Here is a 23,399-nt window from a genome sequence, read left to right as displayed (position 1 = left end):
TAATTTTAATAAAATATATACCATTACTATCCAATTAAATGAGAAAAAGTAAAGTACGTGTTTGCTGAATACATGTAAGCCACTGTGCAGGATGCAGCAAGGAGCTTTAGGGATAGTGCCACCTTAGTTTTATGGGCACTACTGATGTTCTCACCACTATGAGAACAAAACAGACACGAAACCCACCCTCATGAAGGCACCACTAGCTGTAATTTAAAGAATATATATGAGTACCTGGATATATCTAAAGGCTAGAGTTTGGAAAGCAGAGTGCTCACATCTAATATTTATGAGGTTTAAGAAAGGCTTTGAGAGGTAGATGTCATCTGATTTGGGTTCTGAATTATAAGTAGCAATGACTTCACCCATTCCTTTTATTTGACTATCAAATAGCAGTCATTCTTTCTAAAACAGGTTCCTGATAGCTATAAAGATGTTTTTAGTGCTAGATAATACTCATTTGTCACTAAAACAGGCCAGGATTATATGTATTTCTTGTGCATTGTCCAGTCTGAACTTCCAGATCAGAACAACTCTGCAAATCTGAGACAACTGTTAAGAATACCACTAACAGTTACTTACAGAAATGATGACCTAGGCTAGTGTTTGTCTTACTATGCTTGAGATGAAGCAATGGTGGTAATGACATCAAGGGCAAGTCCTGCCTCCTCTGGACCTCGATTTTCCCTGTTTTTAAAATGAAGGGGTTAAAGATATCAATACAAGATGGTCAATACCAAAATCAGATTGATTATATTCCTTGCAGCCGAAGACGGAGAAGCTCTAATCAGTCAGAAAAAACAAGACCAGGAGCTGACTGTGGCTCAGATCATGAACTTCTCATTGCAAAATTCAGACTTAAGTTGAAGAAAGCAGGAAAAACCACTAGACCATTCAGGTATGACCTAAAATCAAATCCCTTACGATTACACGGTGGAATTAACAAATAGACTCAAGGGATTAGATCTGATAGACTCAGGGCCTGAAGAACTATGGATGGAGGTTCATGACACTGTACATGAGGCAGTGATCGAAACCATCCCCAAGAAAAAAATGCAAAAAGGCAAAATGGTTGTCTGAGGAGGCTTTACAAATATTTGAGAATAGAAGCAAAAGGCAAAGGAGAAAAGGAGAAACATACGCATTTGATGCAGAGTTCCAAATAATAGCAAGGACAGATAAGAAAGCCTAAGTGATCAACACAAAGAAACAGAGGAAAACAATAGAATTGGAAAGGCTAGAGATCTCTTCAAGAAAATTAGAGACATCAAGGGAATATTTCATACAAAGATGGACACAATAAAGGACAGAAATGGTATGGACCTAACAGAAGCAGAAAATATTAAGACGAGGTGGCGAGAATACACAGAAGAGCTATACAAAAGAGATCTTAATGACTCAGATAATCACGATAGTATGATCACTCACCTAGAGCCAGACATCCTGGAATGGGAAGTCAAGTGGGCCTCAGGAAGCATCACCATGAACAAAGCTACTGGAGGTGATAGAAATCCAGCTGAGCTACTTCAAATCCTAAAAGATGATGCTTGTTAAAGTGCTGCACTCAATATGCCAGCAAACTTGGAAATCTCAGCAGTGGCCACAAGACTGGAAAAGGTCAGCTTTCATTCCAATCCCAAAGAAAGGCAATGCCAAAGAATGTTCAACTACCACACAATTGTACTCATTTCACACGCTAGCAGAGTACTGCTCAAAATTATCCAACTGAGGCTTCAATAGTATGTGGATGGAGAACTTCCAGATGTTCAAGCTAGATTTAGAAAAGGCAGAGGAACCCAGATCAAACTGCCAACATCCGCTGGATCATAGAAAAAGCAAGAGAATTCCAGAGAAAATATCTACTTCTGTTTCATTGACTACACTACAGCCTTTGACTGTGTGGATCACAACAAACTGCGGAAAATTCTTAAAGAGAGAGGAATACCAGACTACTTTACCTGCTTCCTGAGAAACCTGTATGCAGGTCAAGAAGCAACAGTTAGAACTGGACATGAAACAATGGACTGGTTCCAAATTGGGAAAGGAGTACATCAGGCTGTATACTGTCACTCTGCTTATTTAACTTATCTGCAGAGCACATTATCCAAAATGCCAGATTTGATGAAGCACAAGCTGGAAACACTGCTAGGAGAAATATCAATAGCCTTAGATATGCAGATGACATCACCCTTACAGCAGAAAGCAAAGAGGAACTAAAGAGCCTCTTGATGAAAGTGAAAGAGGAGAGTGAAAAAGTTGGCTTAAAACCCAACATTCAGAAAACTAAGATTATGGCATCCGGTCCCATCTCTTCATGCAAATAGATGGGGAAACAATGGAAAGAGTGCCAGACTTTATTTTGGGGGGCTCCAAAATCACTGCAGATTTCATGACTGCAGCCATGAAATTAAAAGATGCTTGCTCCTTGGAAGAAAAACTATGACAAACGTAGACACATATTAAAAAGCAGAGACATTACTTTGCCAACAAAGGTCCTCCTAGTCAAAGCTATGGTTTTTCCAGCAGTCATGTGTGGATGTGAGAGTTGTACTATAAAGAAAGCTGAGTGCCGAAGAACTGATGCTTTTGAACTGTGGTGTTGGAGAAGACTCTTGAGAGTCCCTTGAACTGCAAGGAAATCCAACCAGTCCATTCTAAGGGACTGATTTCCTTTAGAATATTCACTGGAAGGACTGATACTGAAAAGCCAATACTTTGGCCACCTGATGCAAAGAACTGACTCATCAGAAAAGACCCTGATGCTGGGAAAGACTGAAGGCAGGACGAGAAGGGGACGAAAGAGGATGAGATGGTTGGATGGCATCACTGACTCATTGAACGTGAGTTTGAGCAAGCGCTGGGAGTTGGTGACGGACAGGGAAGCCTGGCATGCTGCAGTCCATGGGGTCGCAAAGAGTCAGACACAACTGAACTGAACTAAACTGACAAGATATCATCCTTGTCAACTTTATGATTAGGTAACATTTCTAAACAAATACAAAGTGCAGAAGCTTTTGTTTGGCAAACACAGTGATTTATTTTTCCTCATAAATGATATCTTAGAGTTAAAAATTAAAAACCAGTTAGCATGGCAATTCATTTCATGATAGTGAGAAGTGTGGAATAAGGTTACATGGGATGTCCTAGAAGAGATGATATGATACTGTGAAAATTAATGTCTTAACAATTATATATTTCCTCCTAACACTTTACTGGGTCAGTCAGTCAGTTCAGTCGCTCAGTCATGTCCGACTCTTTGCGACCCCATTGAATCACAGCATGCCAGGCCTCCCTGTCCATCACCAACTCCTGGAGTTCACTCAAACTCATGTCCACTGAGTCGGTGATGCCATCCAGCCATCTCATTCTCTGTCGTCCCCTTCTCCTCCTGCCCTCAATCCCTCCCAGCATCAGAGTCTTTTCCAGTGAGTCAACTCATCGCATGAGGTGGCCAAAGTATTGGAGTTACAGCTTTAGCATCAGTCCTTCCAATGAACACCCAGGACTGATCTCCTTTAGAATGGACTGGTTGGATCTCTACTGGGTAGAATGGAAAAAAGATACAGGCTTTGAATTCAGATCTCAGACCTGCAATTTTTCTGCCTCTTTACTTAGTTTCTCTGAGTATTAGTTTTTTACATATAGTTTGTAGGTTTATTGTGAAGACTGAGATCATGTATGAAACACATCTGTTAACTGTTTCTCAATATCCATTCTCTACTCTTCTAGTATTCCTGAATTTTAGCTGATGTGGTCACGTGACTATGTTCTGGTCATATGCAAGTAAGCATAACTTCCAAGACAAGCTCTCTTTTTTTCCCCTTTCTTTTTCCTTTATTGTGGTGAGTCACCCGAAACATTGTGGTGAGGGCAATACTTCCGGATGGTGGAACAACAAGGGGATGTGGAACGACAGGAATAAAGATGCCTAGGTCCTTGACCCTGTGGAGCCACTGTATCGGCTCTGGACATCTTATACTTTGAATTGCATACATGAGAGAAATAAAATATCCGTCTTGTTGATTTAAGCCACTGCTATTGGGGCGTTCTTAAAAGAGAAGCTGAGCTGTATCCCAACTAGTACCATATTCAAGGCTGACCCAGCACTGAAGACACAGTAGGTTCCCTTTTTTTCCATGAGAAAGGGATAAACTTATATAGTCTTTGCCTTTTTCTCTAATTAGAGCTTGTAATTTAGTAAGGCAAAAACACATGCGCTCACCCAAAGGTTCACTCCAGATTTGTGCATTTCATTGTATATAGGTATTACCTCAAAGGAAGAAGAAAAGAACTGTTAAGTAAACGTGTAAGCAGTAAAAAGGTATAATAGAAGGAAAAATTAAAATGAGAGAATTGTGGAAGGCTTCGCAGAGGATCTGACACTTATACTGGGCCCTGAAATACAAGAATGATTTCAACAAGTAGAGTGAAAGGAGAATGAACATTCACTCTGAAAAAGCAGACGCTTTGAGAAATCACTAGTATAGTGCATTTAGGGACTGGTGGTGAGTATAATATTTACGCGAGTGAGGTATGTATACAGAAAGGATGGGGAGGTCAGGGCGCTGAGACAGGATAGTTGGGCCCACCACATATGACTGTCCTGCACTGAAAAAACCCTATGGGTCCCAATCATGTAGACCATAATTGGAATGAAGCACCACAGAGTTACAGAGTGTACTAACTACATAAACTGTAAACAGCAGACTTAGATATGGCCAGACTGCACTAGACCTTGAACGTCACTCTAATTTTAACCTGCTGACATTACGGTAGTTTCAAGCAGGAGATGAATATGTTTTAGAAAGATAAACCGGATACCAGCAGAATACAAACTAATGAGGGAGATAAGGTAAGTATATCTATATACTACATATATGTATATATATACTACATATAGGAAACCATTGTTGTCTTCTGGTAAAAGATAAGGGCTTGAACTACAGTAAGGGAAATGAAAGATGAATGGGTTCAAGAGACATTTTAAAGGCAAAATTAACAGGATTCACTGGCCAACTAGATGTGAACAACAGACAAGAAGGAAGCATTCAGCAACTCTGAGCAAGTTGGCCTGGGATGGAGTCCTACCATCTATATTTTAATAGGCAAAGTAACCACCTTTATTTTATTAAAGGTGGTTGGCCAGCCGTATTTTTCAAAATATAGGGCAAACAGCAATGCCAGTCAGCCACAGAGAAATAGGAAGAAAAACTGAGACAGGAGAGGATACTGAATTCAATTTTGGACAAAAGTGCTAACAGAGACATAATTAACAATAGGCAGGAAAAAATGTACCAACTGAGTGATAACGAAATCTAAAGGAAGAAATGATGGCTAAGTAAGCCTTCCCTCCAGCTACTATTCTTAAAGTCCTGTTTTTAATGTCCTCTGATACTGGCTGACAGTCAACCAGGCCAAAATCTTTCTACCAAAAAACAAATAAACAAAACCTCTACATGTTTTAAAAGAAAACAGTGGAGAGAGAAAGAAGCAAAACTCATTATTGTACCACTTTGTGTCACAAGATATACACCTTTCTTTCTCCCAAATACAAACCAAAATATAGGTAGGAATATTGTCTAGTGCTCTGCTGTGTTAACCCTTATACACTGTTAAATAACAAGAAAAATAATTTTCTGGTAGAGCGTTTGAATGTGTGATTTTTCTTAAGTCTTTCTAGTCTACTCTACCAAACTTATGATAATGAAATAGTATTAGTAATCATCCTTCACAGGAGTAGAACAGTTTCTACCTATTTTCTGGTTTTAACTAAAAAAGTTTGAAAAAATGGTCCCTCCATCCCAAAGACAATTGTATAAGAGATGTCACAGGCCATACCAGATTCATAAAAGGCAAAGTTGTTCTTGAAAAAGTAGTTAAAAATTTCATGAGTTAACAGATTAGGGGCCCCTCCAACAACTCTGAGTCATTTACTAAATCATAATCACTATGAAAGGAGAGAGCTTGTCTATGAAAAGAGAATGAAATTTCGGGAGACAGAGGACCTTTTTCACAAAAAGGCCTATTTCCTCTTAAACTTCAGTTTAAATTGCTGAGCAGTTATTTAGCCTTGAGAATATTACCAATGATAAATGGGAACAGGCAAAAGTCTACATAATTATAAGCTGTATTCTGTGCTCTTAATCACTGGCACAGAACTCTTCAAACCCTGGCTTTTAATTTCCCTGAGGACACCTAGAGGCTGTTGGGCCAATGCTTGCCAAGTCACAACTTGTTTTATTAGAAGTAACTGAGAGAACTCCAGTGAGAAAATAAATAAGGTTTCAGAGATTTCCAGATCTCCATATCCAGGCATTCCCAAGAAGTTTAGTGTGTGACTATAAATGTATAATATGGTAAAAGTTTAAAACCAGATACAATATTTTTATACCATGTATCACACTTTCTTACTCCTACTGTCATATATTCCTGAATACAGGACCCCAAATCTCTGAGGAACCCTACAAAGCAACTTCTCAAACCTGTCTCTGTGCCAAAATTACCCACATTTCCACTCTTTTCAGGGCCACCCCAGTTTTTCTCAAATGTGAATACTCAGATCTAGCAAGTCCTAGCATTTGCTATGTTATCCTACTGTGGAGAAGCAAGAGTTTATTAAAAATTTTGATTTGATGTTTCATTTCCTTTTGCATCTGGAAAAAATAAAAAGATGTTATAAAATAAAAATTCTAAATCTTATTTTTAACTGAGGCCACATCTTGTGTAAAATATAGTAGCTTCTCTTAATACAAATCAGACAATCAAAATTAAAAAACCTAGTCAACCAAAGATAAAACCAGAGTTGGAGTGCAGAATATATGCCCAACCTAGACACGCTTGTTGATGGGTGAGAGTGAATAAGCTATAACCTTTCTGTGAGCCTCAGTTCCCTCATCTGCCCCAGTTTAGAATGTCTGGGGTACAGCATGCTGTAGGATAATGGTTCCCAACCTGTCAGTACATCAGAATAATCCAGGGCAGTTAAAACAAACAGACAGAAAAAAAAAAAAACAGATCAGCAAACCCTGTCCAAGACGTCCAGGACCATAATTTTTTTTTTTTTGGCATGGGGTGGAGTAGGGGGTAAGTAGGTGAGGGTAGAAAAAGAGAGAAACAAGCGTGAGAGATTTCGAATCACTGCTGCAGAGGGCCACGTCATAATGGGAAAGCACTGAACTCTGAAAAATACTACACAAATATGTACCAAGGCAGGGAAATGGGCTTCCATAAAGTGTCCTTTTGTTTTACAGTGATCTGCTTTTTAATTGTTCTAGAAGTGCATAGAACTCGGAATCAAAAACAGCAGTTGCTAAGGTAGATGTTCTTTAAAAAAAAAAAAGGTATTTTGATACTTTGGCAGATGGTTCAGAGCAATAACACTCTTGCTGATCTTGGTTCATGAAATCTCCACAATTCACCAGTCTATGTGACAAGTGTTTTCTCTATTAATGGAAGAGACACCAGTAATGGCATTTGCATTGAAGTTCGTGTTGAAAGACAAATCTGAGACCACAGCTTTTCTCCCACACCAAGCAGTCCTTATAACTTGATTCTCCCTGCTACCAACACTCCAAATCATCTTAATTCTTTTTAAATTCTCTATCTACGGACAGTTGATAAAGGACAGAGATCCCAGTGACAGGCCTTCAATCTGAAGAGGCACACACACACAGCCATGAACCAGAAGATTCTGAACACTAAGAACCTTATATCTGAAAGGTAAGCATCCCAACAATGGTGGTCGTTCCCTATTTCCTCCTGGGAAACATTAGGGACAGGGATAGAGTCTTACACCTAATGAGATAAAAATTACTTGCCAGCTACTTTATATAAACTACCTTAATCTTCCCTCTGCAGATAAGGAAACTGGGGTTCAAAAGGTTAAATAAGTTGCCTAATGTCAACAAATTAGAAAAATGGAAGACCCAGATAAATCCAGGTCTCTTTGATGCGAAAAGACCAATATCTTAGTTCTTTTCACTGTAATTTAATTTCTATTTTATTTTTAATCAAAGCATAGTGCATCTATATTTTAAGGTTTAAGAAAAACAGTAGTACCTTACTCTCCTCTCCTCCCTCCCCACTTCCTGCTTCACCCTGGCAACAATTTTCAGCTCTTTTGATTTTTTTGGTATTTATCTTTGTATTTCTAAATAATTTGCTAGTATCGTCACTACTGATTTCTATTTTACTTGTCTTCCCATTATGCAAGACAAGGATTCAGCTCTCTTTTAAAATCTCCCCTCCCTTTATATCCTCCTCATCCTTCTAATAGTTATGTACTATTTTTGATTAGATTTACATTCCACTTTTACTTTCTTATGACTGTGTAAAGGTATTCACTGCTGAGCCATATACTATGGTTCCTTTTCCTTTCCTGAAAAATATTTTCACTGAAAAAACTTAATTGCTTTATTTCTTACTATCACTATTACAACTCCTCAATAAGTTCAGACATTACTATCAATTTCATTTTCTTACAAGAATCTCTCCTTGAGCTTTCTCACTTGTTCAGGTTTAGACTTGTTCATCTCTGTGCAGAGAGGAAAGCCTTCACCTTGAGACTTTCTTTCAACCTGAATTTGGTGATTCCCTTTATTCATCTCTCTCTCTCTAGCTGAATCTCTCATTCTCAGTATCCCAAATCTCCACCCTTCCTGTTTTACTTCTCAATTTGGTGGGGTAAACCCTCCAGTAGCTTTCTGATGAAGTGCTTACAAAGCAAATTTTTTGAGACCTTGCTGAAATTATATTTCAGATAACTGAAAATATCTTTACCCTAAGATTTAACTGACAGTTCGCCAGGTTAAGAGTCCCAGGTTGGAAGTAATTTTTCCTCAGAATTTTGTTAAGTTTTGCTACACTCCCTTTTGTTTTTGTTGAAGTTCAGGGCCATTTTGATTCCTGCTCTTGTACTTAAGATCTGAAGTTCATCCTTTAGTTGCTGCAAATTTTCTTGAATTACTTTTTGGGCCATTTCATTCCTTCTCTGTGCCTATTTGGGACTCCTGCTGTCAGGATGTTAAATTTTCTGAAGTGATACTCGAACTCCTCCTACCTCCTTCTTTTTAAACAAACATTTACCCCCTTACTTCATGGATACATATATCTTAAGTTTGTTGTCTTTGACAACAAGCACTGTGATGACAAGCGGTGTCTGACCAATCCTCAATAAAAAGCAATAATCAAGGAAAATCGTGTGCTTCTGGAACTCCACTGAGGCTGTGGGTGTGTAGCCAAACAATGCTCTACTACCAATTGCCCAGTTCAACCAGAGCAGCTCAACTTTGATTAGTTATACACATTTGGATTTCAAGTTTTAAAAGAATCACGTTTAAAGGTAGATTTCCTCCACCCCTTTTGCTTTTCAGTCGCCAAGTCACGTCTGACTCTTTGGACCCCATGGACTGCAGAATGCCAGGCCTCCCCGTCCCTCACCATCTCCCTGAGTTCCCCCAAGTTCATGTCCACTGAATCGATGATGTCATCCAACCATCTCATTCTCTGTCACCCTCTTCTCCTTCTGCCTTCAATCTTTCCGAGCATTAGGGTTTTTTCCAATGAGTCGGCTGTTCACATCAGGTGGCCAAAGTATTGGAGCTTCAGCTTCAGCATCAGTCCTTCCAATGAGTATTCAGGGTTGATTTTCTTTAGGACTGACTGGTTTGATCTCCATGATGTCCAAGGTACTCTCTCAAGAGTCTTCTCCAGCACCACAGTTCAAAAGCATCTTTAACAAGGTCTACTTTTTGTGGACAAGTAGAGACAAGTGTGGGTGATTTAGTAAGTAGAAAAAGGGTCCTCTCCTGGGTTTTCCCCACTGCTGAGATCATTATGCTTCTGGGTAAGTGTTCTACCAGGGTTGACACTTGTGGTAAGAGGCCAGTTTAAATCTAAAGCAGTTTCAGGATGGTGCAATTCTAGAGTAACTGTTTACCTATTCTACTCTGCCCTAGAAAAGAAAGTCACCTGCTTTTCCCAACCCCTTGGGGTATGAATAATAACAGTTCACATTCTACTTCAGAAAAGTTGCCATCTTAGCAAAGGAAGAGGTGAGTGAGTGAGAGATACGTCATGTCTTTTCTATTTAGCTCTATGTTTGACTCCTCAGCCACAAGAAGCAACAAAAGCAAAAAGCAGAAAAAAAGTCAATAATGTAGTATATACACATAAATAAAAGAACATCTTCTGTCTTAGATGGTTAAGGTAAACCTTTGACGGCACTGAAAAGTATGTGTGTTTCCTTACTTGAAAACAGGAAATGGAAGAGAACTGTCACTCCTGACATTTACTTTCAATCATTTCCCACTTTTAAGAGAGTTCCATTAGTACAAGTAGCCAGTTCCCCAAAATGACAGCTTCCATTTCTATTCTCACTTTCCAGGTTGTAAATTTTGGTTATGGATATACCCACAGCACACTGCACTATACTGACACTGTGTAACACTTCAAATCAGGTAGCTGAAATCATAGAAACTTAAATATCATAGATCCAGCAGAGTCAGAATTTGCATTTTCCATTTTTTTAATAAGGACTGCAGCCTACCAGGCTCCTCCATCCATGGGATTTTCTAGGCAATAGTACTGGAGTGGTTTGCCATTGCCTTCTCTGAGTTAAAAGGAGACTTCATAGCCAAAGACCACACCCATGCGTCTCAGCTTTGCCTCACTTCCTTTTTTTATCTCCAGTAGTGCTTCTTTCGGAGAAAGCAATGGTAAGCCACTCCAGTACTATTGCCTAGAAAATCCCATGGATGGAGGAGCCTGGTAGGCTGCAGTCCGTGGCATCGCTAAGGGTCGGACACGACTGAGCGACTTCACTTTCACTTTTCACTTTCACACACTGGAGAAGGAAATGGCAACCCACTCCAGTGTTCTTGCCTGGAGAATCCCAGGGACGGGGGAGCCTGGTGGGCTTCCGTCTATGGGGTCACACAGAGTCGGACACAACTGAAGTGATTTAGCAGTAGCAGCAGCAGCACCTCTTTCCCTCAAGTTGTATAAAATTATATGGGTTGAAGTGCACAACTAAATAGTGTAACACCAAAAGGGAAACTAGACATGTGATGTTCTACCCATCTGAAGCATTGCTCAGTTAGCTTGCTTAGCCATGTTAAGGGGTATCCTTTCCTTTGAGTAGGGGTCATGTTAGAATCTGGAGATGCGGGAGAAAGAATTACCAGTTTAAAATGGTTACCTAATATTAAAAAATCTGTCTTTCATAAATCATATAAAGTAGGGCTCTACAGAACATTCTTGGATGGGGAAAACTTCAAGGGGAAGTTTATATTCAGTATGAAGAGGTGTAAGAACTTTGTGGGAAGAAAGGTCACATATTTTTATCTCCTAGGATTTGTGGTATTTTAATGTTTATAAAAAAGGAAATATAGATTTAAAAAGGCTGAAAAACATCAATATGAAGGGAAAGGCATTTTAGTTTAGGGATAGCAAATACATAAAGTCATGAAATTAATCATGGTAAAAGCCATGTATTTATTGGCTAGAAAGAGTAAAACCACTTACATATCCCACAAGAACAGTTAATTTTTTTTTTAAATCATTATTATCTTGAAGGGACTTGAGTCCCTGATTTCTGTCCTTAGAGCAAATCATTCTTCACAGCAAAATCACCTGATCGAGTTTATTCTGCCGCTGAAGAGAACAAGTCTCCATACCTCATTCTACTGCAAATATCTCAAGGATTCCTGTAACTTCAATTATGTAACCATCAAACTAGAACTCATTATTTTTCTTAGTCCACTCAATTTCCAATAATTCATAACTACAATGACTTGTAGACAGACTGTTTTCACTGTTAACAACCTATTTTCAATAGACCCTTTTTTTGCAAAAAAAAAAAAAAAAAGCATGGTGGTAAGTCAAAATGTTTACCCTCATAATTTAGTAATGATAATTACCATTAAAAATAGTATATTTCTGAAGTTAAAAAGGAAAAAAACAAGGTTACTGTTCAGGACACTGCTCCCATGAGACAAACAATTATCATTATTATTTACTTCTCAAACTGTTTTCTTAAAATAATTTAAAAAGTCTCTTAAGAAATGCTTTTCTTGCTTGAATAACAATGTGAATACATTCAACACTACTGAACTGTACACTTGAAAATGGCTAAGGTGGTAAACTTCACGTTATGTGTATTTTACCACAATTTTTAAAAATGTTTTTATAGGTTAGGTATTGAAAAACTGTAACATATACAGTAACATAGGTCCCAAAGGCTTGTTTTCAGTTGCAAAGGCTCTGGTACCACTGTGTGTTTCAATCCTCCTCAACTTTTTTGAACAGTTTTCAAACAATGCACACAGTTCAAAAGACTCCATACGCTAATTTGCCACCCACCTACAAGGGAGTTCAATTCATATTGTTATCCTTTTCTGAAAATGATTCAGAATCTTGGTCTTGGACTACAGAGAAATTTTGTTACCTATTCTTGCTAACAGCCTCCTCTTTTCCTCTACCCGTGATTGAAAACCATAGCAGTGAGCATAAGAGACAACATGGGATGAATGGCAGCCACAACATAAACCTTACAGAAAATAGAAACTAAAACTTGGTTTGACACAATTACACAGTTGAAACTGAATAGTAATATCCATGCTTAGAAAGCTGTTAGAAAACAAAAGGATATATAGTAGCAACAGCTAAAGCATGAGTATATGGCTGGCTCTGGAAGAACACCAGTTTGAACTGCACAAGTCCACTTATCCATGGATATTTTCATGAGTAAATATTGCAGTACTATATGATCAGTTGTTGGTTGAATTCCTGGATGTGGAATTGCCGATATGGTGGAACCACAGATATACAGGAACCCTGGATACGGAGGGTTAACTTTATATGCAGATTTTCAATTGAGCAGAGGGTTGCCATGCCTAACCTCCATGTTGTTCAAGGACCAACTGTAGTTAGAATAGTGTTTTACAACAAGAGGCTATGTATTCTTTTACCATTTCCTGACAGATAACTGGTATGTTTTTTAAAAATATGCAGTCTTTGTCTGTTATAGGTTGTTGTTTAGTCGCTAAGTTGTGTCTGACTCTTTGTGACCCCATGGACTGTAGCCCACCAGGATCCTCTGACCATGGGATTTCCTAGACAACAATACTGGAGTGAATTACCATTTCCTACTCCAAAGAATTTTCCCAACCCAGGGATGGAACCAGTATCTCCTGCATTGGCAGAAGATTCTTTACCAGTGAGCTACCAGGGAAGGGCACGCCCCCAAATTATGCCAATAATCACTTGTTCTAGATTAACAGATGTTTAAGTTAAGATACTCAAATATCCAAACACTGACAGAATACGTGCATTCCTCTAAATAACATTTATGAGTGTCTTGAAGTTTCCTCCAGTTCACAGATGTATATTGCTAAACTGCATTTTCTAAGGTAATAGTCTTGCTTGAAAGCAATCAAAAAGTATTTCAAATAATCATTTATAAAAGTGAATAGCTCTCCCAAAGATTACATAATACACTACTATGCACATATTAACAGTAAGCCATTTGTTAGCTGAGTAAAACAGTGGGCTGTGGTTACATGGTTTATATGCCTCAGAAGCCAGTCTCGTTCTTATGTGTGTCCACAGGCTATGTACATACCTAGACTGTTACTGATTTTCACTTCATATTCAGTAAGTAAAAGCATGCTGAGCTTGCATATTTTCTCAGCATACTCATTTTGAAACTCCCCTATAGGATTTGGCTAGAGTAGAATGTCAGCTTGGTTACTACCTCTAAAGCAAGAAATTTCCTGGGAAAATTGGGAAGGTGATGACAACAAAGTGAAACTGATGCTTTTTCAGTTGAGTTTCACTCATTGTTTCTTTCAGGGCATAAAAGCTTGCCCATGTAGAAGCAATACCCTTTCCTTTATAAATTGGAGTAGAGGAGAGAAAAAACAGTAAAGCACTTTATTATCACCCTCAGTCTACCTATAGCATTTTCCCTGAAGAATAAAAAAAGGTGGAGAATAGAAATGACCAGGATCAGTACAGCAGTTCTTCCTTCTCTATATTATTGGTGCTTCACACCCCTTCAATTATAAGGACTTACTCTAAAGAGCTTTTGTTTGCTTTTTAAAGTTCTGGATCTTTCTGCTGAATATTACTGCTGCCTTAAGAACAATGTACAGTTGACCTTGAATATCATGGGTTTTAACTGCATGGATATACTTACAGGTGAATTTTTCCCCCCACTAAATACATACTACAGTACTACACTATCTGCAGTTGATTGTATCTGAAGATGCAGAACCTGGAAACAGAGGGTTGACTATAAATTGCTTGCAGATTTTCAACTGCTGGGAGCTGCAGCACCCCTAACCTCCAAGTATTATTCAAGGGTCCACTGTACTTTCAGAGGTTTCATGAATTAATTCCTTCAGACTTTCAAACAGAGCTCTTAAACTATTTTAGGTTTCACTGGTGGCTCAGCAAGCTGAGCTGAGCCTGACAATGCAGGAGATGCTGAGTTCAATCCCTGAGTTAGGAAGATCCCCTGGAGAAGGAAATGGCAACCCACTCCAGTATTCTCGCCTGGGAAATCCCATGGACGGAGGAGACTGGTGTGCACAATCCATGGGGTTGCAAAGAGTCGGACACGACTTAGCAACTAAACAACAAGCTATTTAAACTGCCTCAAAGCAGAGAAAGAAAGAACTATTCTAAATTATTTTTAGAAAATCAGCATAGCCTTGATATTGAACTCTGGCAAAATAACAGGGAAAAAGATGACTACTCAATTACTGATTTTAAATAAAACTGTTACCAAAGAGAAACCTATATGCTTAGATGAAGTGTAAGGTTGGTTCAAAAACTAGAAATCAAAGATACAAATGAACTTATTTACAAAACAGAAGTGGAGCACAGATGTAGAAAACAAACTTACAGTTAACATGAGATAAAGGGGAGAGGGATAAATTGGAAGACTGGGACATATACACACTATGTAAAATAACTAATGAACCTGCTGCATAGCACAGAGAAATCTATTAAATACTCCATAATCAGTATGCAGGTCAAGAAGCAACAGTTAGAACTGTACATGGAACAACAGATTGGCTCCGAATCAGGAAAGGAGTACCTCAAGGCCATCTACTGTCACCCTGCTTATTTAACTTATATGTAGAGTACATCATGCGAAATGCCGGGCTGGATGAAGCACAAGCTGGAATCAAGATTGTTGGGAGAAATATCAACAACCTCAGATATGCAGATGACACCACCCTTATGGCAGAAAGCAAAGAAGAACTAAAGAGTTTCTTGATGAAAGTGAAAGAGGAGAGTGAAAAAGTTGGCTTAAAACTCAACATCCAGAAAACTAAGATCATGGCATCCAGTCCCATCACTTCATGGCAAATAGATGGGGAAACAATGGAAACAGTGACAAACTTTATTTTTTTGGGATCCAAAATCACTGCAGATGGTGACTGCAGCCATGAAATTAAAAGACGCTTGCTCCTTGGAAGAAAACCTATGACCAACCTAGAGAGCATATTAAAAAGCAGAGACATTACTTTGCCAACAAAGGTCTGTCTAGTCAAAGCTTCAGTTTTTCCAGTAGTCATGTATGGATGTGAGAGTTGGACTATAAAGAAAGCTGAGTGCTGAAGAATTGATGCTTTTGAACTGTGGTGTTGGAGGACTCTTGAGAGTCCCTTGGACTGCAAGGAGATCCAATCAGTCAATCCTAAAGGATATCAGTCCTAAATATTCATTGAAAGGTCTCGTGCTGAAGCTGAAATGCCAATACTTTGGCCACCTGATGCAAATAACTGACTCACTGGGAAAGACACTGATGCTGGGAAAGACTGAAGGCGGGAGGAGAAGGGGACGACAGAGGATGAGATGGTTGGATGACATTACCGACTTGGACATGAGTTTGAGCAAGCCCTGGGAGTTGGTGATGGACAGGGAAGCCTGGCGTGATGCAGTCCATGGGTTCGCAAAGAGTCAGACACGACTGAGCATCTGAACTGACTATGGCCTATATGGGAAAACAAACAAACAAAAAAAGTGGATGCAATCTTAAAAATGACAGGATGATTTCTGTTCGTTTCCAAGGCAAACCATTCAATATTAGAGTAATCCAGGCCTATGCCCCAACCAGTAATGCTGAAGAAGCCGAAGTTAATCGGTTCTATGAAGACCTACAAGACCTTTTAGAACTAACACCCAAAAAAGATGTCCTTTTCATTATAGGGGACTGGAATGCAAAAGTAGGAAGTCAAGAAACACCTGGAGTAACTGGCAAATTTGCCCTTGGAGCACGGAATGAAGCAGGGCAAAGGCTAATAGAGTTTTGTCAAGAGAATGCACTGGTCATAGCAAACACCCTCTTCCAACAACACAAGAGAAGACTCTACACATGGACATCATCAGATGGTCAACACCGAAATCAGATTGATTATATTCTTTGCAACCAAAGATGGAGAAGCTGTATACAGTTAGCGAAAACAAGACCAGGAGCTGACTGTGGCTCAGATCATGAACTCCTTATTGCGAAGTTCAGACTTGAAGAAAGTAGGGAAAACCACTAGACCATTCAGATATGACCTCAATCAAATCCCTTATGATTATACAGTGGAAGTGAGAAATAGATTTAAGGGACTAGATCTGATAGAGAGAGTGCCTGATGAACTCTGGACGGAGGTTCGTGACATTGTACAGGAGACAGGGACCAAGACCATCCCCATGGAAAAGAAATGCAAAAGAGTGAAATGGCTGTCTGAGGAGGCCTTACAAATAGCTGTGAAAAGAAGAGAGGCGAAAAGCAAAGGAGAAAAGGAAAGATATAAGCATCTGAATGCAGAGTTCCAAAGAATAGCAAGGAGAGACAAGAAAGCCTTCCTCAGTGATCAATGCAAAGAAATAGAGGAAAACAACAGAATAGGAAAAACAAGAGACCTCTTCAAGAAAATTAGAGATTCCAAGGGAACATTTCATGCAAAGATGGGCTCGATAAAGGACAGAAATGGTATGGACCTAACAGAAGCAGAAGATATTAAGAAGAGGTGGCAGGAATACACAGAAGAACTGTACAAAAAAGATCTTCACGACCAAGATAGTCACGATAACGTGATCACTGACCTAGAGCCAGACATCTTGGAATGTGAAGTCAAGTGGGCCTTAGAAAGCATCACTACTAACAAAGCTAGTGGAGGTGATGGAATTCCAGTTGAGCTATTTCAAGTCCTGAAAGATGATGCTGTGAAAGTGCTGCACTCAATATGCCAGCAGATTTGGAAAACTCAGCAGTGGCCACAGGACTGGAAGAGGTCAGTCTTCATTCCAATCCCAAAGAAAGGCAATGCCAAAGAATGCTCAAACTACCGCACAATTGCACTCATCTCACACGCTAGTAAAGTCATGCTCAAAATTCTCTAAGCCAGGCTTCAGCAGTATGTAAACCGTGAACTCCCAGATGTTCAAGCAGGCTTTAGAAAAGGCAGAGGCACCAGAGATCAAATTGCCAACATCCGCTGGATCATGGAGAAAGCAAGAGAGTTTCAGAAAAACATCTATTTCTGCTTCATTGACTATGCCAAAGCCTTTGACTGTGTCGATCACAATAAACTGTGGAACATTCTGAAAGAGATGGGAATCCCAGACCACCTGACCTGCCTCTTGAGAAACCTGTATGCAGGTCAGGAAGCAACTGTTAGAACTGTACATGGAACAACAGACTGGTTCCAAATAGGAAAAGGTGTACGTCAAGTTTGTATATTGTCACCTTGCTTATTTAACTTATATGCAGAGTACATCATGAGGAACGCTGGGCTGGAAGAAGCACAAGCTGGAATCAAGATTGCTGGGAGAAATATCAATAACCTCAGATATGCAGATGACACTACCCTTATGGCAGAAAGTGAAGAGGAACTCAAAAACCTCTTGATGAAAGTGAAAGAGGAGAGTGAAAAGGTTGGCTTGAAGCTCAACATTCAGAAAACAAAGATCATGGCATCTGGTCCCATCACTTCATGGGAAATAGATGGAAAAACAGTGGAAACAGTGTCAGACTTTATTTTTTTGGGCTCCAAAATCACTGCAGATGCTGATTGCAGCCATGAAATTAAAAGACGCTTGCTCCTTGGAAGGAAAGTTATGACCAACCTTGATAGTATATTAAAAAGCAGAGACATTACTTTGCCAACCAAGGTCCGTCTAGTCAAGGCAATGGTTTTTCCCGTGGTCATGTATGGATGTGAGAGTTGGACTGTGAAGAAGGCTGATCGCCGAAGAATCGATGCTTTTGAACTGTGGTGTTGGAGAAGACTCTTGAGAGTCCCTTATACTGCAAGGAGATCCAACCAGTCCATTCTAAAGGAGGTCAACCCTGGATGTTCATTGGAGGGACTGATGCTAAAGCTGAAACTGCAATACTTTGGCCACCTCATGCGACGAGTTGACTCACTGGAAAAGACTGTGATGCTGGGAAAGGTTGGGGGCGGGAGGAGAAGGGGACGACGGAGAATGAGATGGCTGGATGGCATCACCGACTCTGTGGACATGAATTTGAGTGTACTCCGGGGGTTGGTGATGGACAGGGAGGCCTGGCGTGCTGTGATTCATGGGGTCGCGGAGAGTCGGACACGACTGAGCGACTGAACTGAACTGAACTGATATGTACATATCCTTTGCTGTACACCTGAAATTAACACATTATAAATCAACTATACTTCAATAAAAATTAAAAGCAACAACAACAACAAAGGTAGAAATCTATTAAAACAATTTGCCATTCTAAAAGATCAAGGAAGAAAACCACACGATTGTCCATATTAGATGCCAAAATGCCACATATGACAAAACTCAACTTCCACTCCTGTAAGTAGCAGTGAAAATACATCAACAACAAAAAATATATACACCAAATGAAAATTCAACATCTACTATTCAAAACTGCTCTCAAAGTGCTAGCCAATGCAAAAGAAAAAACAAAATAAAAAACCTTAACTTCAGACACAATCCAAAATCCATTCCCTGCAAAAATCTCAGTAGCTAGATGACACTACCCTTATGGCAGAAAGTGAAGAGGAACTCAAAAGCCTCTTGATGAAAGTGAAAGAGGAGAGTGAAAAGGTTGGCTTGAAGCTCAACATTCAGAAAACAAAGATCATGGCATCTGGTCCCATCACTTCATGGGAAATAGATGGAAAAACAGTGGAAACAGTGTCAGACTTTATTTTTTGGGGCTCCAAAATCACTGCAGATGCTGATTGCAGCCATGAAATTAAAAGACGCTTACTCCTTGGAAGGAAAGTTATGACCAACCTTGATAATATATTAAAAAGCAGAGACATTACTTTGCCAAAAAAGGTCCGTCTAGTCAAGGCTATGGTTTTTCCTGTGGTCATGTATGGATGTGAGAGTTGGACTGTGAAGAAAGCTGATCGCTGAGGAATTGATGCTTTTGAACTGTGGTGTTGGAGAAGACTCTTGAGAGTCCCTTGTACCGCAAGGAGATCCAACCAGTCCATTCTAAGGGAGATCGATCCTGGGTGTTCACTGGAAGGACTGATGCTAAAGCTGAAGCTGCAATACTTTGGCCACCTCATGCGACGAGTTGACTCACTGGAAAAGACTCTGATGCTGGGAAAGGTTGGGGGCAGGAGGAGAAGGGGACGACGGAGAATGAGATGGCTGGATGGCATCACCAACTCTGTGGACGTGAGTTTGAGTGAACTCCGGGAGTTGGTGATGGATAGGGAGGCCTGGCGTGCTGTGATTCATGGGGTCGCGGAGAGTCGGACACGACTGAGCGACTGAACTGAACTGAGAAATATTAAAGACACTTCTTTGATAAATAAAATCATTTGAAATTTATTACAAAATTCATATTCAAGGATGACACAATAAAAACAACTACAAATGAATAAATATGATAAGGATGGCCAGAATCACTGTTATTATATATCACTGTGTTGGAGAAGCTAGAAATTTGTAAACAAAATAAAGAAGTATAAAGAAGAAGATTATATTCAGAAGACTATTTTCCTAGAAAATTCAAGACACTATTAAAACCAGTAATTTTAGAAAGTTGGACAGATATATAAATCATCTACATGTCAGTCACAAAATATTAGTGAATAGTTAAAACCCCTCAAGGGCGTCCCTGGTGACTCAAGGCAGGAGAATCGGGTTCAATCCCTGGGTTAGAATGATCTCTCCCCTGGAGAAGGAAATGGCAACCCGTTCCAGCTTTCTTGCCTGGGAAATGCCATGGACAGAGGAGCCTGGTGGGTTACGGTTCATGGGGTCACAAAGAGTCGGACATGACTGAGCAACTAACTATACAACTACAAAACTTCCCAAAGAAACCTGTTTTAATGAAATATAGTTTACTTTAAATTTTACCTGAGAGAGATCACAATCACCAAGGATAATTGAGGAGGGACTTGCTTTATGAGTGACTACAAAGTGCCTAACTAAAGAGAGATTGGTAATTGTATAGGAAGAAGCAAATAGAACAAAGGAACACAAGAATCCAAAAAAGACTCATGTATGCCTGGAAATTTACTATATTAAGGTAGTATTTCTAGCCAGTTGGGAATGAATTAATTTCAGCAAATGATTTCAGCAAAAACGGCTAAATCCCTGTATTACACAATGTTCAAAAATAATTTTCATACGTTTTAATGAGTAAAGCATAGCAAAACTGTAAGAAGATTTAATGAACAATACAGGAAAATATTTTAATAGTTTTTGAGTGAGGACCATCTTCTTAAGCGAAAACCTGGGCATTTTAACCCAAAGACTGATAGTTCTTGACAATATTCGCCATATAATTCACAAAGGGTTAATATATCTGTATCCTAATGAAATATAGATTAAATAATTGTGAAGAACAAGGGAAAAATATATAGACAGGCCTTATTAAGAGATGTTTAACTATATTTGGAACATCCAGGCAAAGAAATCCCATGCTGACATTAAGGTAAAGCAGAGCTATATATGGTAAGATTTCCGCTGTATATATTCTATCTGAAAAACCAAACAATAGCACTGTATGCACATACAATCTTATTTTCATAAGAAAGCGAAATAACATTATTTATGTACACATGATCTCGAGAGATGTGCAAGGCGTTGGAGTACCTGTTGCTGGGGATAGGACCGTGATGGTTTCATTTTCTGCTTAAAACATGACTGTTAGCACTTGAGGGTTCTCTTCTCCTCCCCAATGAGAGGGACAAAAAATGTTTTCAGCAGACTACAGAGCTCACTTCTCTGCTCCCCCTCTTTGAAATGTGCGTTCCCGTCGTGGTAGGGAAACAGATCACGCTATTTTCCTTCACTTTCGCGTCACTTCACTTCCTTTACTACCATTTCTCTCTTAAGATACAACTTGTCAAAAGAATGTGTGAGACACATGACACTATGCAGCAAAGGCTGCTCTACTTCTCCTTGCTACAGCATAGCAAGACACAGAGACTCTTTGGTTTGAGTTATCTTCCCTCTCCTTGCTTCACTTCGTGACGAGCACAGCTTGTTACACGTGTAACTCGTCACTAGTCAGTTTACACCGCGCTAGGGATTCCGCCTAACGCCCGGTTCCCACTGGGGGCAGGGTTTGCTTCTGCTCTTTCCGCCTCAGTCTTCCAGTTTCTTCTTGACCCTCGGGGAGGTTACCCAACTTCTCATTGACAAGGCTATGATGACACCCCACAGGAGAGCTGAGAGAGAAACTGTGCAATAACCTTGGGGAAAAATCAACAGAAAGAACCTAGGAAGTTTTTGAAAGAGTAACAAAGATAGTATTAACTTCTGGAAGGCAGCCCCCGGTCCTCAAGGGAGGCTGGGACCTCCAGCGGGGTCCACTGCTCACCCTGACATCACAGGCCTGCCTCCCCGGTTGGCAGGCCAAGAAGTCAAGTCACAGAGAGCGGCCGACGCGGAGTCGGGCGGGATCCCTCCCCTGCAGCCGCCGCAGCGCGGGCCGTCGTTGCTGCGCAGACGCCGTGGGCCCGGAAAGCCCCTCCCGGTGCGCTCCGGGACGGGGGCCCAGGTGATTTCTCTCGCTCAAAGTCCCTCCCCACCATGGGAACTGGTTGTCTCTGCAGCTCCTCGGCTTCTCTCCCTGCGGCGCCCATACGGCCAGCGTATCCCTGTCGCTCACACACACAGGTTCTCCGTCGCCGTGCCCGACACATTCGGACACAAGCAACTCGCTAGTGAAGTTTCTTACTCACAGCTCAGGGTTTCCGCACTGCTCTCTCCAGTCTCAAGTCGCCCGGCGCCCGGCCGAGTGACTCCAACCGGAAGTTGTTTTCCGTTCCAGTTCAGAGGGCAGCGCCTGCGCGTGGATCCCTTAACCCTTCACCCTCCACCCCTCCAAGCCAGACCGTGCCCCTCCCGCCACTTCCCCCAACCGCACCCAAGCCCCGCCCAGCGCAGCCCCGCCCCGCCCAGAGCAGCCCTGCCGGGACTCAGAGGGGAAAACCACAGGCCCGGAAAGGCACGGGAAGTCAAGTTTAAAGGTCAGCTGAGGGTCTCTTGTTAAACATATAGATTCACCCTTAGAGATCCCCAGAGTTAAGAGCGCAGCTAAGTCGCTTCAGTCTTGCCCAGCTCTTTGAGACTTAGTGGATAGCAGCTCATCAGGCTTCTCAGTCCATGGGATTCTCCAGGCAAGAATACTGGAGTGGGTTGCCATGCCCTTCTCCAAGAGTTAAGAGCAACTGGGCTGAATTCCAGGAATCCTCATTTTCAGCAGATATTCATGTGAATGTGATTAGGGTTATTAAAGTCCACATGCTGAGAAAGACACCCCCCACACACACACACCCATTTGGGTTTTCCCCAACTAGCAACACCTATCATTAAAAGTACTTGCTAAAGTTGAATGATTGCTACATGCAAGTAGACCTCTATTTTAAAAAATTCCCCAAACTTAGGATTCTCCGTTATTCCATTTCCTACCCATGCTTGAATATTTTCCAAGATTAAAATTTTAGACAGATACCTCAAGAAAAGTTTTAGCTCGGATATCTACTACTCCAGGCAAGTTGCTTAATCTAATGATTTTCTAAAATCTGACAGCAAACGACATTGATAACCTACTTCACTGGATGGATGGTTGCAGGATAACTGATAATGTAAGCCAAAAAAAAGAGAAAAATGGTAAAATTCAAAATGCTCTGCAAATGAAAGGGGCTGTCTGGAGTCAGTCATGTCATCCTGGCTCCTTCCCACCATCAAGCTCATTCCCAGTATTCCTTTTAGGAAAAGAGTAGTCAAATCCACAGCATATACATATATGGACTCCCCTGAGAACACTGAAGGTTGGGACTCTCCACATTGAAGTATAACTGAATTTGGCTCAATGCATGTAACACTTCCAGAAGCTTCCATGGTGATGACCTACTATTTAATTAAAA

The 23,399-nt window shown here is 40.4% G+C and overlaps 1 protein-coding gene across 3 annotated transcripts in view; it reads right to left on the bottom strand.

Moving 5' to 3' along the window:
- Positions 1-23,399, bottom strand: part of TANK (TRAF family member associated NFKB activator) — a 102,241-nt gene that overhangs the window by 59,976 nt on the left and 18,866 nt on the right. For 2 of the 3 annotated variants that reach the window (XM_055396905.2, XM_055396907.2), the window contains exon 1: positions 22,212-22,348. The exons of the other annotated variant lie outside the window; for it this stretch is intronic. The gene's annotated coding sequence lies outside the window, so the exon portion shown is untranslated. Of the gene's footprint in view, positions 1-22,211; positions 22,349-23,399 lie in introns of those variants that run through there. 3 annotated transcript variants of the gene reach the window in all.

Source organism: Moschus berezovskii, chromosome 2 (genome assembly GCF_049115385.1).
Source record: "Moschus berezovskii isolate FMDL1 chromosome 2, NW_MosBer_1.0, whole genome shotgun sequence".
Lineage (NCBI taxonomy): Eukaryota > Metazoa > Chordata > Mammalia > Artiodactyla > Moschidae > Moschus > Moschus berezovskii.
Note: the sequence above shows the minus strand (reverse complement) of the source record. Positions and strands in the feature narration are given on the sequence as shown.